General features: G+C 50.2%; 1 pseudogene; it reads right to left on the bottom strand.

Annotated features, from left to right (window-relative positions):
• Window positions 1-7,137: 7,137 nt before the first annotated feature.
• Window positions 7,138-8,090, bottom strand: LOC146176169 (chromobox protein homolog 3 pseudogene; annotated as a pseudogene).
• Between the last annotated feature and the right edge of the window lie 5,546 nt (window positions 8,091-13,636).

The following is a 13,636-nucleotide window of genomic DNA, read 5'->3' as shown; positions in this document are numbered from 1 at the left end:
TGAACTCCTTCTTTCGGGACAATTTTATATCCTGCACCTGTTTTGGAAGTAACCTTAATATTTTGCTTCGCTTAAAATTGAGTCACTGCTCTATAATTACAATGATAAACTATTTAGGATTCAAAATTCCTTGCCAGACATGACAGCACCTAAGCGCAGTCTTTTACGGTGTCTTAACGAATGATTCGTAGCTTGCACTTTAACTTTTCTGAAAATTAATCGCTGATAATCCTAAATTTTGACAAGTGTGTAGATAGGAATTTGTAGTAGCAATGCTGAAGGCACTTTAATTTTCAGGCGTGTAATTCTTTGTGTCATGTTCTACAAAAAATTGTTCAACGTGTTCAACAAAAATTGGTGAAATTTATTGCCATTGTAAAATAATTACACTACTAATTTACCATGTATCGATATCACACACCTTAGAAATTCCTTATACTTTCCTCGGTTTCAGGAAATTATTTAGAGCCATTGGAGCAGTGCAGCACTATAAGATTGTCTGCCGCAATAAGCTTCTGCCTTGTTGTGAGCTCAGCAAACTCAATCCACTCAGCACTCTACACGTGAGCAGTCAGCTTTCCTGAGCAGCGAGGTTTCCTGTACAGTGTCGGCGTAATATCAATTTTGGAAAATACTTGTGTCTGAGTTGTGTGGTTTCCACGTGGGCATATAGGCCACTAACCACCGCGGGTTCGGGCGTCGCGCGAACCGAAGCCCCAATCAGCCGTCACCACGCGCTCACTGAAACACCGCAGCGCGCCTCCAAATTCACAAAGGAGACATTTATTGAAACGCCATCCTCCGAATTTTTATCTGTTGTAGGCCGTCCTAGCACCCGCCACCACTTAGGTGGTGGACGACGGCTGTGGCGGCGCGTCTTTCTCTCCTTCTTTTATTGCGAAAGCAATACTACGCCAGGGTTCGAGCCTTCAGCATAGCGTGGTCCGGTAGTTACGCTTTACACCACGTGACTACTAACGTCATACCAGTGCAAGAGCTTGGCTACTAAGTCGGCTCTTCAGCTACGCGTGGCTCGTAGCCACGCCGGGCGTTTCGCGCTTCTCCCACTAGGTGCGCTGTAGTCTAACAGGTGGTTTGACGTCATAAGCGAGGCGAAGATGGGCTACCAAGTCGGCTCTTCTGGCCCTGCCCCCTAGGACGGTAGATCAACGCCGCTTGCGGCGGGGGCTAGCGAGCCACCGAATTTTTATCTGTTGTAGGCCGTCATTGCACCCGCCACCGCTTAGGTGGTGGACGACGGCTGTTGCGACGCGCGTCTTTCTCTTTATATTTTTCTTCTCTTCTTTCCGCACGAGGCAGCGGAGGTGGCTCAGCTACAGAGCCAGTAGCAGGCCCGTGCATCTTCTTTTCCTTCTTCCTACAGCCACAACAACAGCATAGCGTGGCTCGTAACCACGCCAGGCGTTTCTCGCTTCTCTCACTAGGTGCGCTGTGGTCTAACAGGTGGTAGGTGCCTAGGGTGCCTCGATGACATCGAGGCACCCTAGTAGGTGCCTCGCTGCGCGCGCCCCCCTCCGCCGCTCCGCAGGGTGGGGACATTGTTAGGGTCAGTTTCTCTATGGGGTCAGTGCCGCCTCTACGCCTCCATATCTGAGCCCACGCAAGTGTGTCCCGCTTTTGCGGCGGCTGTCGCGTGGCGTTCCTTGGCGCGCGTTCAAGTTTGGGATTGCAGATGACAGGAACACTAGACAAGATGATACTTCTGGAGGAAAGGCGCAGTATCTCACCTTTTCTCCGAGAAATGTGCGTTTGGATGGTACACCATCGCTCCTGTCGCGTGGCGTTCCTTGGCGCGCGTTCAAGATTGGGATTGCAGATAACAGGAACGCTCCAGTACTCGGCAACCCTGAACTACTACAAAGGCTGCAGAATGCGGTATCCACCCCCGCACAGATCCCTCAGCAAGGAGGACTCCGTCACGTGGAGGCAGCTACAGACAAGTTCCTTCCAGAACCTACACACACTACACACAGTTTACCCCACACAATACACAAATAAATGCCCATGGTGCTTAGAGACACCCACGCTATATCACACGACGTGGGAATGTCAGGGAATTCCAGTAGCGCCTATCATAACAAACCCGAGTGTGGAGCAGTGGGAGGGAATGCTCTCCAGCGACCGGCGGGAAGAGCAAGAAGGTCTGATCCGACGGGCCCATGCTGGCGGCGGCATCCTGCGGGGCCCTGGAATAAGGGCGGACGACCACCGCTACGGAAGATGGTAGACATCTAACCACCACAAACTCTATAGATAAAATAAATGTCTATTCTCTCTCTCTCTCTCTCTCTCTCCTGAAGCGCTATGAGAAGGGTGGGCCAAAATATGGCGGAGTTGTCTCCACCCTTCGAGGGCGCGCGCATCGAGGCACCCTAACCGGGGTGTCGTCTTCCATTGGACACACTTCGCCTCTCTTGCTTTTTAGTTATTAGTTCCGCGTCAGTCCCCTCGAACGCGTGTCTTGCCTTTGCTATGTTGTGTTTGACTGTGTTTTCGAACTGTCGGGATCAAGAAGATATCGTAGCAGGCTCCACGTCTTTGAAAGGCTCATGTTGCCCTCCATTTCATCGCACCTGTTACACCAGTTTTGCTCGCAGAGTTTAATTGCATAATCCTCAATTTCCTTATTGTGCCTGGATATTTTTCGCCTTAGGTTTCGGTTCCATCTCTGACACCGGAGGCGTCTTTCCATACCTTTTTTTGCTTCCCTCATGTGTAGGAGTTTCCTGTCGACTGTTTTCGGTGCATCGTCCCCCTCTAGGGTAATGGTAGCGGATTTAACGTGGTGCATGAGGGTTTCTGCCCAATCGTCGATGTTTTGAATATTTTCGCCCATGTTTGCGGATTCCCTAATTTGTCTGAATTTCTCCCATTCGATTGCGCTGATATTTTCTCGTCTTACTTTGACTCCCCGTTTAAGCGTTATTTCGAGGACGTAATGATCGCTTCCAAAGTTGAGCTCTGTGTTCTTCCACCTAAGCTCCTATGTTTTTGGTGAATGTTAAGTCTGGGGTTGTGTCTTTGCTCACACTGTTTCCCACCCTGGTCGGGCAGCCAGAGTCTGTCTGCAGGGTGAGGTTTAATTCGTGAAAATCTTCCCATAACTGCCTGCCCTTCGGATCTTGCCTATTATATCCCCACTCTTGGTGGCAGGCGCTGAAGTCTTCTACAATTAGCAGGGAGTTGGCTCCGACTGCCTTCATTGCTTTGCGAAATATAGTCTTGAACCTAACTTTGCGCTGCTGAGGAGAGCTATATATGTTTAGGACGAAAATACTGGGTTCCTTCTTCCTGCACGTGATGATTTCAACGAAAGCCGCCTCAATGTCGCGAGAACTAATTTCATGTTCGATCACCGCTACGTTCCTTTTGACGAATGTATAGTGACCCGGGATTTTTCTCCCCGGCCACTAGCAAACGCTTGATATCCTGATAATTTAATCACTCCTTTGCCAGTTTCCTGTAGGGCTACGGCTGGAGGTTTTTCAACTATTTGCTCGAGATGTTGCACTAACGCTCGCTTGTGCGGGAATCCTCGGCAGTTCCACTGCATGCCATACTGTCGAATTACATCTTTGGTTGCGTTTTGCCCATATTGGAATTGATCAAGTATCCCTTCTCTCACTGTTTGCCTTTCTGCCATAGCAGCAAGAGCCGCGTTTGTTTGTTTAGATGGTTCCTGAATTCGGTTCAGGGCGCCTATGATGTTGGTCATGCCTGTCTCGAGCCGTTCGAGTCTCGCCCCGTATTTGGCGTCTAGTCTACGCTCTATTACCGCCAGCGGATCCGTTTCTCCGCCTCTCCGTTTCTGCGGGGGAGGTGTTCGGCACTGTTCAGTGATCATTGCCTCCTCCTCCGTGTCTGACGCCGCGGGTGGTGTTAGCACCTTTGGCGTCGCAGGTGGAGATGTCGGTTTGGCTACCTGTTTTGCGGGGGGAGCCTGTGGAGGCGGGGGAGGCCCGGAATTTGGCCGTGATTTGGTTTAATGGAGGTCCTGGGTCAGTTTCTTAATTATCTCCCTCAGTTCCTCGACTTCCTTTTTTAACTTTTCTATTTATCTTTTCTTTTTTTTTTTCCTCATCTTTAGCCTGGGTTACCACTGCTGAAACTCACGGTTTTACTGTCTCCGCTCGGGCTTCTCTTTTGGGTGACCGACGGGTTCCTTGGGTCCCTGGAGTTGGCCGTGGCTCTGGATTTGGACCCCGACCTGGACTTGAATCCGGACCGCTCCCTGCTGCTGCGGGAGCTCGAACGGTGACGTCGGTTGGCGTCCTCCAACTGCGGGAAGTCCCCGCTCTGCGCCCTGAAGCCGCCCCTGTCTTGAGGATATCCGCGTTGGTCACGGTGGTCTCTTCTGAATTTCAAGCGTCCTCTGCGGCCGCTCTCAAGTGTGGTGTCTGGATATTGCTGCTGCTCGTTGTGCTGCTGCGGCTGCTGTTCGGCGATTTTCTGCTCCCATTGACGTTTCTTGGTCTGGTAGGGAGTCCTGTAGAGCTCTCTGCACTTCTTGTCGCCAAGCGGATGGTCTTTACCGCACAGCTAAAATTTATTTAGCAGGTGTGTCCCTGATATGGGCGCTCTTCTCCACATCCTCTGCACTTAGCGTTGTTGGGATCTGGGCAGACATCTTCGCGGTGCCCTAAGCGCCCGCATGCGTTGCAAACCTCGTATTTCTTTCTATATAATACACATCTCATGCCATGTAAGTGAGAGTTTCACCCACCTAGGAACCTCTGGGAGGACGGTGGTCATGAGCTCCTGCCCAGGCGCCTGGCTCCTAGCACGGGGGGGGTTGCCTTTGATCGTGCGTAGCCGTTGCACTATTTCTTCCTCGGTGATGCGAAGGGGAATGTCGTGTACCGCCCCCTTGCCGCAGTCTTCGGGCATAGCGACGTACGCCGTGATTTCAATTTTCTGACCCTCGAATTCGAGGACGCGTAGTGCGACGTATTTTCTTTTCCGCTCTTCGCTGTCTGTTGCGATGAGGATAGACTGCTGTTTTGTGTTGACCGAGAAGGTGTCTTCCGCGGCCTCTCTCATGTTTATATTCGCGGTGCGAGCGATCAACTCCGCAAGTTCAATGTTTCCGTACTTAAGTAGGCGGCTGACTCCTCCCCGTGGGCGGAGAATTATTTTGTCAGTTCCGTCGGGTATCTTGATCGATTGCCTTTCAACAGACTTTGCTGCCAATCTCTTTCCAGCGAGCTTGGACGCGGCTCGCTCTCTCCCTTGATCATCGGTGACGCTGCGTTCCTCGTTCTCAAGTGGCACCGCCTTTCCTCTTTTCTTAGTAATAAACCACTGGCCAGGCTCTTTCAGCTCCGCAGGGTCTTTGCTCGTTCCCTCCACGGTTTCCACCATTTTCGTCGAGGTTCTAAACGGCCGGGGGTGCCTTTGTTTGCCTACGCCTAACTAGGCCTAGCGTCCCCCGTGGCTTGCGAAGTTCTTCAAAGCTTCAAAAATGTGTGAAAGAATCGGCCCACCTTGGAGTCTTGATAATCCGCGGTGAGCGCTTCCGGGATTGAGTCGATTCCCACAAAATTTCCGAAATCCAGTGGCCGAAATAGAGCACGAGCGTTCGTGGTCGATGAAGCCCATCGATTGCACGTCCGCTCTCCAGCTTGGTCGGCGTGGAATATACCACAACAACAACGAGCTTCGCGTATACCGTATGCCGCGACCTAGTGACGTTACAGCCAAGGCCAGCTGCGCAGCCCCCTCGCCAAGCTCTGCAGGCGTTGCAGACGCCCATAGGAACCCATGCATTTGGAGGTCATCGTAACTATCACTAACCATCACTTATTAGTTAAGGGCTGTTCATCAGTAATCAGACATTAACTAGTACTCAGAAAGTGCAAGTCATGGTTAACTATCACTAACCAATAGTAATGATTAGACGTTTCGAGACGTCCATAACCGCCACATGGTGACGTCATGACTGGTGGTGACGTCACCAGGAGATTCACCCCGTCAGGCGTTCCATCCCTGTGTCCGTGCGGCGCCTTTCATTTGGCGCTTCCTCGAACGCCGCACCACAAAGCATATATAGAAATAGGCTAAAAAATAAAGTTCATTCAATTAGGGTGACGTCAATGATGTGACGTCACCCATCTGCCGTCAGCTATGAGGACCAAGCGGGAACGAGTGCGCTCCAATGCCGCCGGGAGGCGCTTCTTGCCTTCCCTGTCGAATTATAGAACGCCGGTAAACAAACGCGCTTGACATGGAAGCCAAGGAAAGTTTAGCTGCTGGCGAACAGCGCAGAAAACTGAAATTTACTTCTTATTCCGAGGTAGTCACTGCTTTTCGCTACGTATATCCAGGCATAGCAGAGCTAAGCCATCTTTAATTTTTTGCCCCCAACAAATGCTGGTGAAACTTTTTTTAATTTCTTATTTTGTACATGAATACAAACCCGTGAAACACTCCAACTCAAAACAATAAGAAAAAAAAACAGTCGTCGATGTACTCTTAAGGGTTTAGACTCGAAAGCGCGACATTTAGCTATCCCGTTTGGTTTTATTTAGTTGTAACGCATTCTTGACGTCCAATTTCGATGAATAAAACAGAGGCTTCCATTCACGCTTCGCTAACTAAAAACGATTTCAGGGAACGAAAAAAAAAAAAAACGGAGAAAAGCGGATCAATGCGAGTGGAACGCTTTGGGCAATTGCGTGGGAAAGAAGACGTGACAAATGGAAAAGTGCAGCGTTAACTGCAGGAATATCAGAAATGGGGCGTCAAAACACGTCGCTTCGGACGGTTTCCACCGAACATATCGGATCAACACAGTAACTACCTATAGAAACACTTCACCCCAAGCTCTGAAGCGCGCCGCTGCAAAACGGCTCTTGACACTCGCACGGCGTCCTGCGTTCGTTTGGTTAAACATGGTTAGAGAAAAGGTGGAACAAAACAAGGCTTTGTCTGCACACGAAGAAAAGTCAGAAAATCGGAGTGTTCCCCGGGAGAGACGCCGAACAACCGCAGCCTGTCAACCGGACAGCTCACATGATGGCTTGGTGTGAATAAAAAAAAAAAAAAAAAAGTTCGGCCGCGAAAAGTAACAAAGCGGCGGTGGAAAGGGGGGGGGGGGGGGGGGGGGGTACTCGCTCGCTAAGCCTTGGTTGATTTCCCGGCCTTTTTAACGCACTTTCCGCAAATGTCCCAGGTCAGGTGTTCCTCGTAGAAGCGAATCACTACCTGCGGGCAACGGACGTTGGCCACTCGCGCAGGCACTACATCCACTTCGAAACAGTCCTTCCACTTGATGAAGAACTTGAGCTCCCCTGAAGAATCGGTTGCCCCAATGATGTGGTCCGGGTCCAGGCCCCGGTCGAAGCCACTTGGTTCAGCGTCACGCTCGGTCTCCTTGCGGTTCGGCGCGTCGCTGTCGTCCATCTTCTGCGCGGGCTGTGACTCCGCTTTTTGCTTGCGCTTCTCTTCGAACTGCGCTATCAGGACTGGGCAATTGAGGTTCTCCTCCGGCTCCCAGGTGTTTTCACTGTCCCTGTAGCCTTTCCACTTGAGCAGAAACTCAACCTTGCCCTGCCGCACGCGCCGGTCGAGAATCTTTTCGACGATGAATTCTTCAGGCTCGGCAGGCGTCCCGGCCTTGCGAGTGCGTTTCTTGTGCGTTCTCTTGGCGGGCTGTTCCATCGTCGAGAAATGGTAGCGCGTGGCACGCCGCCGCCACCTAGTTGTGCAGGTTTATGCACGGGAGAGATGGGCACACCACCACGGTCTCGAAAAACACGTTGCTCACAGTTCTCGCGCGACAGTCAGCACAGAATACACCGGGCGACACGTAAGACACCGCGACAAAACAAAGCGCGCGTTCACTGCCGACTGGCGTTCGCACACCGACCGTTCAACGAGGTGTCTAGGCCTAAATCCCACCGGCTAGTATGCGGAGCGTGGCTGGTGCGGTTTCATGCGGCGGGCGGATAGTTATAGCTGAGCGGATTTGTGTTCCGCTCCGCTCAGTTTCGAGCGGAACCCCAGCGGAGCATAGCGCATAAACAGTTTTAGGGTTTTAGCCCAACGGTTGCTCGCCTACTTGAGCGTAAGTAAAGGTCGCGCTACCTATCGTTCAGAGGTGGAGTTATAGCAATAAAGCTATTGAATCAAAACTGCATTTTTTGTAGTAGAGCTGCTAAATAAAGTCATACTTTGTAGTTTTACTACATTATTCAACAGCAATGGGGCTGTAATCTTAGAGTGAGGTTGACAAGAGACCAGAAGGCTTTGCGAGGCCCGCTCGCCGCGCCGCTTCGGTCTCCGCTTGGCTCGAGCGGGAGAGGGGATAGAGTGTACTAGAAGAGTCTGCGGGGACGAAGAGACGTTCCGCTTGCGCGCTCCCGTCTGAACGTATCGCGCATGCGCAGTAGCACTCCCGATAGCTCGCTGAGCTCCGCGAACGAGAAAACCCGCTTGGCACGCGCTCGCGCTAGACGCAGTCTGGGCGAATCCGGTTTCGCGATGAGCGGATGGTGCGTTCGCTTCGTACCGCCCACTTTTTTTTGACGTACTTTGCCACTTTTTACTTGCCACTATTTTGCCGCATCAACATACACGGCACTATCATCCCTTGATACTTTTTGCCTAACGTCTTCGCCCTGGCCCTCCTCCGGATTTCGTGGTGATCCGCTTCGATGTTCATGGGGAGTGGTTTGACCCGAATGCGTTCCCGTATCTACTGGCAAGATCACCTGGCTTGAAGGATCCTCGCCCCTTGCCTCGTCAAATAGAAGGAAGGATACACTAGGTGCGCGGCAGACATCACACTGCGCGCCAAGGGGTGCTGGCGCTTAAACACGCACCTTCTAGACATCGAAGATGTGTAGAACGATGTTACTGTGACAGCGAAAAAGTACCTATTCCCGTCCATGAGTGCCGCTACGTGGGACCAAATGAAGAATGCGGTGCGGGAATGCTTACAGGAGTGGGGAAAAGGAAAAGGTCGTGAGGAACGCGGAGATCCGCGTCGTCTCTGACGCTATTCTCGTTCTTTCTGCCCCACTATTTCAAGGCCCCAGCATTGCAGCAGCACTCGCCGTACACCGCAAGGAGCTCCACCAGTTCTTGAACCAACAGTGGGCTAGACTTAGTGCAATGGCACGCGCCGAACGGTGGGAGTGCGAGGCGTGGTGTTCTCGTCATTTGCTGCGCCGCCGCCTTGCAACTAAAAGCGACACCCTCACCGCAATCCAAAATCCCATCTCCGGTGTCATCACAACATCGCCGGAAGACGTGTTGCAGAAGACTCGCCTTTTTTAGGAGGAATTGTACACCGCCGCACCATGCGACACGGTCTCTTTCACCATCCAGCGCCCGCAAGACAAACCAAATGTGGATGGAACATGGCTTACAGAAGAAGAACTGTTTTCAGCTCTCAAGTCTATGAAACCGAACAGAAGTCCAGGGACAGACGGCCTACCACCTGCCTTTTACAAACGTTTCTGGCCGCTTCTGAAGGGGCCATTCTCCAACCTACTTAACACCGTGTTGGAGGAAGGAAGCATAAACGAGGGCGTACTGACACCAGGAATACTCTGGACAAGCACATATTCCGCTTCCTATGGCAGGGTGCTCCAGATAAAGTCCGAAGATGCGTCATAAAAAAGCCAAGATACAGAGGGGGCCTCGGCATTCCTGACCTCTCTGCTCTGAGGGCACTGCATGTTAGGTGGACAGCGCGCGCAGTGGAATGTGATATGCCTTTGACAAGGATGCTCACCAACTTCTTCCTTTCAACCAGGCTCACTGCCTTCACACAAAGGCCTCTATCATGCACACAGCTGCCCTCGCGCAGGGACGCCGTTAAATTTCTACCGCATGGCGGCAGAAGACCGGATGCTCCTAAGGGAAACGTCTGCCGAAGATCCTCTCGGTATTGAACTTAAAAGTGCACTTGACCTACTGACACGGGCACTTCCGAAACACCTGTCGAAAGAACTAATGCCCGCCGAGTGCCCCATGTGGAGTTTCATCACTGCTCATTTCCTCGATGCGCGTCGCGCTCGTTCATGTGACGATTCGCGCGAGGCATACTTCCAATCCGCCGACGAGCATCCGTGTCAATAATATCGGGCCAAATTGACACCTGCCCATTCTGTGGAGTACGAGAGAGCGCAGAGCATATTTTTTATGATTGGATCCTTCCAACCGCGCTCCTCGATAGATTGAGAGATTTGTTCAAGCTTCCAGGCATCCCGTACTGCACGGTGAGGTACCTCAATCCGCTGTCCAGTGAAGCACGGAAACAATTCGTCTTGGCACTCGCAGAAATCAACTACCAAATATGGGTAGCGAGATGCCGCGCTGCCTTCAGCCTTCAGTCTCTCTCGAAGTGAACAATAAGATCAGAAAGGAGCTTTGGTTCCACCTTCAGCGAGGAGTACGGCACCTTGCCGCAAAGAAATTTTATGAAGAATGGGGACACCCAATGATCATATTCAAGGAAGAAAATCGAAGAATAGAAGTCTGCTATTACGCGTCTTGCTCGCGTCAGGCTTCGATCGGCCAGGGCGTTGCGTGGGCGGTGCATTGGCACTGCGAACCCGCCCCGGCGGAGCAAATCCAGATTTCATGAGCGCCTTGACTGGGATAACGCCCGCTAATATACAGAGAGAGAGAGAGAGAAGCAGTATTAGATCGCACATCGCATTTAAACTTGTGCCTGAGGACCCGCGTCGGCGTATTGCAAGCACCTCGTACTGGGGGGGGGGGGGGGGGGGGGGGGAGAAGACTTTTCATTCATTTGGTTAACTGCTCAGTCCGTGCATTTTTACTTTGAAATGCACACGATGCAATGAATAATGAAATATCAGATGCCATCTAGAGAGAAATTCTGGAATCCGTTTTTTACACGTCGAAAAGAGACTTGATTATGAATCATGCGGAGATGAAACCAGCTAAAAAGGAAATTAGTGCTTGCTATGAATGATACTATATAAAGGTTACTTTAAAGAAAATTAAGTTTCTAAAAGACAATATCGAAATAGAAATTTGAAATATGCAAGGTGTACCAGTTCCTGTTGGAAATCGTCAGTCTGACAATTTTACGACCAGCTACCCAAAAAAAAAAAAAAAAAAAAAAAAAAAAAAACCTGCGAGATGTAAAAAGTGTGGCGAATTAACGGCTTTCGGTGATGCACATTGTCAGCTTGCCACGTGCTGGACACATCTGCGAACGCCCATTCACCCTTCTTGGAGTTCTGGATCGCAGATGGATAAGTGCAGGATTGTGAGATGTAGAACGGTGGATGTATATATACGACGATATCCACAGGTCTGATCGTCGCCCCTTATCGTTTTCCTCCCAGTAAAAAAAGAAAAAAAAAAGAAAAAAAAAAGAAACAAGAAAAAAAAAACCCTGAGAGATGTAAAAAGTGTGGCGAATTAACGGCGTTCGGTGATACACACTGTCAGCTTGCCACGTGCTGGGCGCATCTGCGAATGCCCATTCACCCTTTTTGGAGTTCTGGATCGCAGATGGATAAGTGCAGGATTGTGAGATGTAGAACGGTGGATGTATATACGACGATATCCACAGGTCTGATCGTCGCCCCTTATCGTTTTCCTCCCAGTAAAAAAAGAAAAAAAAAAAGAAAAAAAAGAAACAAGAAAAAAAAAAAATAACCCTGAGAGATGTAAAAAGTGTGGCGAATTAACGGCGTTCGGTGATACACACTGTCAGCTTGCCACGTGCTGGGCGCATCTGCGAATGCCCATTCACCCTTTTTGGAGTTCTGGATCGGAGATGGATAAGTGCAGGATTGTGAGATGTAGAACGGTGGATGTATACGACGATATCCTTAGGTCTGATCGTCGCCCTTATCGTTTTCCTCCCAGTAAAAAAGAAAAAAAGAGAAACAAGAAAAAAAAAACCTGAGAGATGTAAAAAGTGTGGCGAATTAACGGCGTTCGGTGATACACACTGTCAGCTTGCCACGTGCTGGGCGCATCTGCGAACGCCCATTCACCCTTTTTGGAGTTCTGGATCGCAGATGGATAAGTGCAGGATTGTGAGATGTAGAACGGTGGATGTATACGACGATATCCTTAGGTCTGATCGTCGCCCCTTATCGTTTTCCTCCCAGCAAAAAAAAAAAAAAAAAAAGAGAGAAACAAGAAAAAAAAAAAAAAAAACCCTGAGAGATGTAAAAAGTGTGGCGAATTAACGGCGTTCGGTGATACGCACTGTCAGCTTGCCACGTGCTGGGCGCATCTGCGAACGCCCATTCACCCTTTTTGGAGTTCTGGATCGCAGATGGATAAGTACAGGATTGTGAGATGTAGAACGGTGGATGTATACGACGATATCCTTAGGTCTGATCGTCGCCCCTTATCTTTTTCCTCCCAGAAAAAAAAAAAAAAAAAAAAAAAAAACAAGAAAAAGAAAAAAAAAACCGGCGAGATGTAAAAAGTGGGCGAATTAACGGCGTTCGGTGATACACACTGTCAGCTTGCCACGTGCTGGGCGCATCTGCAAACGCCCATTCACCCTTTTTGGAGTTCTGGATCGCAGATGGATAAGTGCAGGATTGTGAGATGTAGAACGGTGGATGTATACGACGATATCCACAGGTCTGATTATCGCCCCCTTCTCGATGGTGCCCTGTTCAACCGCACTGGTCGCCTGCGAGTCATCTGATTGGTGGAAACGCTGGAACCGGATGGCAGTACAACTTCCAGCTCCGATGGTTGAACCAATCAGATGACTCGAGGTCAGTGAGATGACACCTTTAAAAAAGACGCAAACTCAGATAATGGACCCTGTGCGTTTCGCTACGGAAACCCTTCCCTGAGGCGCGCCTCGTGAGTCACATAGAGATCATAAACAGACGCTCCGCGTTTCCGGAGTTCGCCACTGTATGTGAAACGCACTCTTCGCACGTCACATATCTGCTGACGTCGCACGTTCGCGTTGCGCAATATGGCCCCGCTGTTCCTCGAAACGATACGAGAATAGACCGCGGTGCAACAGTGGCGAACTCCTGAAACGCTGAGCGCCTGTTTAAGACATCCCGTTTTTACAATGCGCGCTCCACATATACGGGCGGGCGAGAAGCCGCGCGCTGACCTTGGTGCTAGAGCGCACGCGTCAAATATTTCAGCGTGACATTCAAACGTCAGCGCAACCGGCTGTTCACGATACGGCCTTTTATTTTTATTTTTTTTTGCCTTTTATGTACCCACATTTGTATCACTCAATCACTTAACACACCAAGTGACCTAGCGCAGCAGGTGTTGCCAGGTGAGCAGGACGAGGGGAAGTAGAGAAGGCATGTTAGAGGGGAAGGTGTACAGAGGGCATCTCGTAGAGGGCATACCGGATCTAAGATGGCTCGCGCCATGCATCGCCTTACCGTACATCCCATAGATGCTGAATGATGAAACTTCTCCACGTAGCTCATTGCTTTGTTCAAGAGTGGTAACACACTTTATTTTTTTTTTTTTTTTATGACACCCTCAAAGCCCCATTTACGGGGAATTACATGATGTGTGGGCTCGGAGTAAGGCAGTTATGACAAAAAATGTTTTTCGATGACAGTCTTGAATTGTTGAATATCTTTTAATGAATCGATTTGACCAAGAAGGTTGTTCCATC

This window comes from Amblyomma maculatum, chromosome 10 (genome assembly GCF_055883805.1).
Source record: "Amblyomma maculatum isolate TAMU_Amacu chromosome 10, ASM5588380v1, whole genome shotgun sequence".
Taxonomy (NCBI): domain Eukaryota; kingdom Metazoa; phylum Arthropoda; class Arachnida; order Ixodida; family Ixodidae; genus Amblyomma; species Amblyomma maculatum.
Note: the sequence above shows the minus strand (reverse complement) of the source record. Positions and strands in the feature narration are given on the sequence as shown.